Raw genomic sequence first — 7047 nt, forward strand, 5'->3', positions numbered from 1 at the left:
GGCGGCGCCACGGGGCGCAGCGGGGCCCGCGGTGCCGCCTCTGATGCCTGCGGGAGTGGCCGCAGGCCCCTCTGGCCCCACGGAGGAGGCCACTCGTGCCAGCACAGCAGCGAGACAGTCCCTACCAAAGTGAGTGACAGTAATTGGGAGAAATTGCAGCAATGCAGATGTGAAGAAGTCTTTTTAGTAATTTGTTGCTCCGTATAATAGAATGTGAATAATCCCCCTCTAAAGTGATGGTTATGACTGCAGCGTCCTTGTTTTTTTGAGTTCTGCCAGAAAATAGTTGTAAACTGAGATAATCAGTTTCTGTGGGATTATTAAGAAAATCACATATCTATTACTCTTCACAAATCAGCCATTTTTCCACCTTTTTTTTTTTTTTAGCTAATGTTGTTTTCCTTTTTGTCAACTTTTAAAAGAAGAAAACAAATATTGTTTGTCACTTGGCCCTATTCTGGTTACAGGTGCCAGGGCAGACATTTCCTACCGGGAAGGCATTTGGCCCCAATTCTAAAAACACCCTGTAGTCACCCTGAGCTTGCAGGGCAAATCTGTCCCTTGGTAGAGCTCAGTAAGTCAGATCTAAACAGAAACCTAGGCATAGTCTCTAGAAATAATCTACTCTCTCCACAATATCAGGACAAAAATTGCCAAGGTCGGATTAAAAAATGAATGCCTACCATGCTCAAATAATTTTGCATTTATCATGCTGGAAATAGCTGACAGATAGCAAAGCTCACTCATCATACGGGTTCTCTTCTATACTGATACCTAATCCTTTTAATTACCCACTGAAGAATGGCCTGTGTGCCATCAAACAAACCCAGTCAACTCAACCAGTATAGATGGAATAGCATTCCCTTGGGCTCTTCTCAGAAATTCCACCAGTGCCTAGCTGGGTTTCTGCATTTATGGGACCTATGAGCATGGGCTGGTGGCTCTGATCAATACATGCCAAAGCTGGGGACTTGGGCACCCCAAATCACCTAATTTCTGGAAGAAAAAATGACGCCTGTTTCAATAGCAAAGTATCCAAAGCAACTTCTTTGATTACTAAGGAAGGCTAGAAACTGAATCAGCTCCATTTCTTTGCCGTGTTTTTTATATTCTGTTGATGTTGCTAAGATTTCTGATCTCCCAAGACACTGAGACATCCATCTCCAGTTACAGTGAAAACCCATAGGTTTGCAGAACAGTAAAAAATTGGTCCTTATCCCAACGTTTCAACCCAGCAGTTCTGGAATATCTCATCCCTTTTGCAGTGTTTGCTCAAGTATGTCCACTTCTCCCTGGTTCTGCTCCTCTCACAGTGTTTCTTGGGTAACGGCTGTGTTTGAAGAGGGCTTCACTATGCACTTGCAGCAATGCAAACATCAAGAGCCTTCGAGGTGCTCTGTGATGATGCTGTTAAACAGTGCAGCTGCAGGAAAACAGTGGGAGCAAGAGTTAACACCAGGGTGGCAGACCAAGCAGGTGCACTTCATGGAAACACTTCAACAAAACACAAGGGATACAGGAATATCAAGACAGACTAAATCAGAAAACACAGAGGTAATTTTTTCATTTCGAGTGGGGGAAAAGAAAAAATAGGAAAAAAAATAATAATAAAAAAGAGGCATTGTAATTCTGTGCAAAAATCTGCAGCGGAATATACCTTCTAGCTGTTGATTGTTTTCTCCTGAGCTGCTGAACAGAATAATTCTTATGGAAAAAAAACAGCAAAAATGTGAAGAAAACATATTAGGAAATCAGAATATATTTGTCAATCTAAATCACTGAGCTTTAAAAAACTACCAAATACAAACAGCATCAGTAACATAATCCACATACACACACACGTGATTGAGGACCAGATCCTTGGGGTGCTGGGAGAGGGTGTGGGAAAGGGGGGAGTTTTTTCAGGGCACAGAGGTTGTGGTTTCTGGTGCCAACTCCCCTCTGAGTGCTGCAGCATGGACCTGCTGACTGGCAGCTGCCTCCTCCCTGGGCAAGAGCATCCCCCTGGCCCTGCTGAGCTCCTGCCTACATGCCTCAGTTCTGGCTCAGGGAGGAAAAAAACATGCCACTCCATGCTTGAGGGAGCAGGCCCCTCATACAGGGAAGAGTGCTCACTTATGTAATCCCTGTGGCTGAATTAACAGGATTTTTTTCAAGCTACCTGCCCAAGCACACTGAACAATCAGCATTTGTCCATCCAACTCACATTCACAAACCAACCCACAAAGTTTAGCTCAAGTGTCCTTTTGGGGCATTATTTGCATGCAAACACTTTTATGCTTCTGTACTACATTTCTATCACACACTCAGAGCTGCCCAGGCTGATGTTACATGGCACAAATCCTGTCTGTTTGCCTGAGCTTGGCCCTTGCAGGAAGAGGAAAATCAATCTCGTTCAGCTGCGGCCACACAGCACTCTTTTGGGGACAAAGCTGCAGTTCCAGTGGATTTTCTTAATCTAACAGGGACAAATACCACTCCTAGACATTGGCCTCTTGCCTACCTGGCTCTGACGGGTTTGTGGCTGTAACCCAGAGTGACTCTGATCTGGACTGACAGGCACACCTTTTAGCTGCAAAAGAGAATGTATTTCATTCATATAAAAAATGTATATCACCCCACGTAGGAAGCACATTGTGTATTCCCAAGAACTGGCGAGAAATGCAGGCATTGCTGGCTCTCCAAAATCCCCAAGGTAATTAAATGTCATTTTAGACCTGGTTGAACAACAGATGCCCTGCATTAACGGCATCAATTAGAAAACAATTTCATGTCACTGGCACAGCCCCTGCGCGAACATGGCCAGTGGCCAGACTGCTGTGTTTTGATGTAGCTGTAGCTGGGCAGAAGACTAAACCAATGTAGATACACAGTGAGATGGCTGGTGTCAACAAAATGCTGGTGCTGTCTGACATTGGCCAGGACCATTGGAGTTTGCTTTGTTATGAGGATTTCTTTCCCTTCGTTATGAGGATTTCTTTCCAAGTCAAGCATCCCTAATTCCTGACCAGAGGTTAATGCAAGAAGCAGTAGTGAGTGCACAGTGACATGTTTCAGCAGCTGTGGTGCCCTTTAGTACAGCTCAGGCATGCTCTTCCTGTCATCCCTTCTCACATGGCAAAGCAACAATTGTACCTGGCACAGTAGCAGCCAGAAATCCCCTCCACGGTGGGCTAAGGAGCTGTGGTTCCCTTTTCCCTACCCCAGCTAGGAAATTTTATATCTGCTGAGGAAAAAAGATAAATTAAAAATATGCCTTTCCTTCAAGACTTGGGATCTGCTCACCTGCAGAGTGTGATTCTGCAAGCTCCTTTGGCCAGACAGATGTTGGAGTCTGCTGGGCTGCAGACAAGCATGCCCCTTGTAGACCAAACTCTGCACTGCTCTAGCGGCCTCCAACTATTTGATACATCCAGCTAAGCTGTTTTCTCTGTGGGTCCCACATACGGCTGAGCACTCTGCTTTCCTGGCACAAGTGGGCAGCCTCATCCTTCTCAATTCTATGAGCTGTAAGAGCCTCAAAACAGCATTCTCTTTAAAGGGGAGCAGTCAAGGAGAGCTATGCTAATTATCTTGGGTAGAAGATCCTTTAGGTCTTTGCCAGTTTCTATCAAAGCATAAAAAGCAATTATTAAAATTAATGCAACTTACCATGTGTTTTACTTCTAGCAAAGCTATTCTTGGCAAGGGTTGCCATCTGTCCCATTCAGCAAGATCAGCCACAGACTTTTGCTCTCTATTCCACTCCCCGCAGTTCTCATGTGGAGCTAGGCAAAAACATGCCTTTCTCCAGAATCAAGTAACTCAACCACAGTGTCTGGCTTACCTGACAGTTGCCATCACTTCGTGGTGAGCAACCTCTGTGTGACAAATACTTTTCCTTCTTCCCCTGTTACTATACTGCTTCTTCTTCCCTGGTTACTCCCTGCTGGCACTGTGGCTGCCCCTGCATAGCACCTGGGTGAGCAGGTGCTGCACCCTTTGCCCCCACCAGGTGGGAGAGGCCAATAGGGGCAACTGGCAGGCTCATCTCCAGGATGGCAAAAATCAGCTTTTGTCTGTATTTTTCACTGTTCTACAACCTGTCTGACCTCATATAAGTGGAAATTGTTCATTTAAGGTTCTATACAACTGAAGATAAACCAGGGCAAGGAGAACAAATGTGTGAGGAATAAAGACCTGACTCCAGGATAGTGTCTGTGGGCTCAAGGACTTTCAAAATATTCTTGCAAGAAGACTCTGAAAACCTTGCACAAACACCTGCATAAATGGGAAAACAGCAAGGATGATCATCCAGAGTGGAGGCAAGTGAATCCTCTGAGTGACAGGTGTGCTGGGGATGGTTTTGCATTTGCCCTCCTCTGGCAGCAGCATCCTCTGCAGAGAGCTCTCTCCTCTGTGAAAATGAGAACAAAACCTGCAAAGGGGACAGCAAGGGCAGCTCAGTCTCTCCTTTGTGCCACTCATCTGACGTGCAGATAAAGGAAGCTGGGCAGGTAAAGGAAACTATTCTAATGTGACATACTGAAGTCATAGCTGTGAGCCAGTTTTTTTTCAGTGGAAAATAATAATAATAATAATAATAATAATAATAATAATAATAATAATAATAATAATAATAATAATAATAATCCCAAACCAAACTGTATTTTTACCTGTCCCCTGAGCATGGTAAGAGGAAGGGAAGCCCAGATGTGATACTGTTACCGAGATACCTACTTACTGGCTTCAGACTAGCTATTGATTAGCACTTTAAAATGCAGAAAGGTGTAATATATTGAGTGAGGTGTGGTAATGACATAACCAATAAGAGAAACCCATAAAAAGGTATTTGTTAAATACTGAATAACTGCCTGCCCAGCACTTTAAAAAATAAATAAATAAAAATTAAAAAATTCTTGGCTATAATCCCTAAGGAGGTGATTAAATTCACAAAGAGGGAACTCAGACTCAAAGTCTTTAGACTCGGGCTGTCTGATGGCTGGATCCCAAGGCGTCCATGCTTGGCAGCACAACAGCATGTTGCTTTCCGCCTGCCATACTTCCTGAATAAAGGAACCCGAGTGATAAATCTGGCAGCAAATTAGTTTGTGCTAAAACTCTTTAATATCCCTACCTGGTGGGAGGCAAATTTTGGAAGAGCTGTTACCAGACAAGTTGTTCAGAGGAAGAATTTGGCCCAAGCTGCCTTGAAGTTGCCGCCATTCGCCTTTGCCTCGGTGCTGCTCCAGGTGTCCAAGTACAACGATTCCTCCTGCAGGCATATTCTCTGTGCTGCACTGTGCCTGGTTCAAAAAGAACTCTCAAAATGACATCTGAATACTGTTATCTCAATTTATTTTCACTGCAACGTTATGGCTAGAAATTATGCTCTCCAGAAATGACATTCCCTTTGTGACCCAGGTCCACATCGGTCTCCTGGAAAGATGGTGAGAGACACTGCCCTTTCCTCAGATTCCCCTTCCTGATTCCTCCCAGTGTTGCAGGCAGAAGTGGCATTTATCAGAACACTCTGTGCAAATTCTTCCCCTTTCTTTCTCTTTCCCAGGCATTAAAGTCAAGAAAAGATTCTTGCCTCTTTTAGGTTTTTAAAGAGTGCCATTAGTGATTTAAGGCTAATTAAACAGAAGATTCCAGGCTAAATTCCATTCTTACAAATACCAGTGAAACTCTAAGTTCAATGAGCTTCACTGCATAGTGACATAGGACCAAGAGCTCCTTTCAGACCAATGGAGTCACTCATGTGTTAAGTTCAAACAGCACTTGGCACTCCATCCATTAGCTCAGCAGAGTAACTCCATGTGCACACCAGTGATTAAGAATATTTTCATAGAATGTTGAGTATATTATCCTCTCTTTTTGCTTATATTTAAACAATGAAATACAAAATGGCAGGTTGCTGAATTATGATAACCACAGGTTTTAGTGTTCTGGTCTGAGTCCAGAAAAAACACACACATTTTTATTTTATGTATGTGTGCTTACATGTTCTTGGGCATGTGTGTGTGTCTGTGTATTATAAACATATGTATAATCACAGACTATTAGGGGTTGGAAGGGAGCTCCGAAGATCATTGAGTCCAACTCCCTGCCAGAGCAGGACCAAAAAAATTAGGGCAGATCACTCAGAAAGGCATCCAGACAGGTCTTGAGAGTCTCCAGAGAAGGAGACTCCACAACCTCTCTGGGCAGCCTGTTCCAGTGCCCTGTAACCCTCATAGTAAAGAAGTTCTTCCTCATGTTTAGGTGGAACTTCCTGTGCTCAAGTTTGAGTCCATTGCCCCTCAAATAATGTCTCACTACTTGAAAGAAAAAATCCAGAAAAGATTCTGTCTTTCTGGAGAATAGAAAACATCAGTCCTCTGCTGGTAAACATGCTCTTTAGCCAGTCACACTCCTCATCTTACCTAATGATTTTTGGATTTGTGCAGTCATTGTACATACTAGAGTTTTATAGCTGTTTAAAAAGAACACCAACAATCTAGCTGAAGAATGTATGCATTGCATAAGGGCACATGTGTATCTCAGAGGGTGATAAATATTTCAATTTTTCTCTCCAATCAACATCCTGGTTTTGTTGCTATTGCTAAATTCACAAATACTAAAACTGAAGTTACATCCAGTACAGGAAAGCCTATTAATAATGGCATTGGCAATACATTATGCTGGGAAACATGCACAGTGGTTCCTCTGCATTGCTCATATCTCTACAGAGCAATGAGAAAACTCCTGGTCTCTTTTTCATTGTGCAGGCAAAATCAGTCCCTTTTGGGAAGGACAACATCCATCCATTGTATCTCCCTGTGTTTTGCAACTCTCTGAATGTGATGCAATTAGTGCAGCCAATTCTGATTTCATACACATTCCTTAACTTCTCAGTTTACAGTTTAATCACTCCAGTGGAGCTATTCCTCATTTGTGATGGAACGGCTCACATCTCAACAATTGCAACATACTTTTCTTTAACAAAGCAAAGCCAAATTTCACAAAATTCTGAACACAGTTGCCTACCGTAATGATCAAAGGCCCAGCATCTTGCAGGATCCT

This window comes from Chaetura pelagica, unplaced genomic scaffold, assembly GCF_000747805.2.
Source record: "Chaetura pelagica isolate M959 unplaced genomic scaffold, ChaPel_1.0 scaffold418, whole genome shotgun sequence".
Lineage (NCBI taxonomy): Eukaryota > Metazoa > Chordata > Aves > Apodiformes > Apodidae > Chaetura > Chaetura pelagica.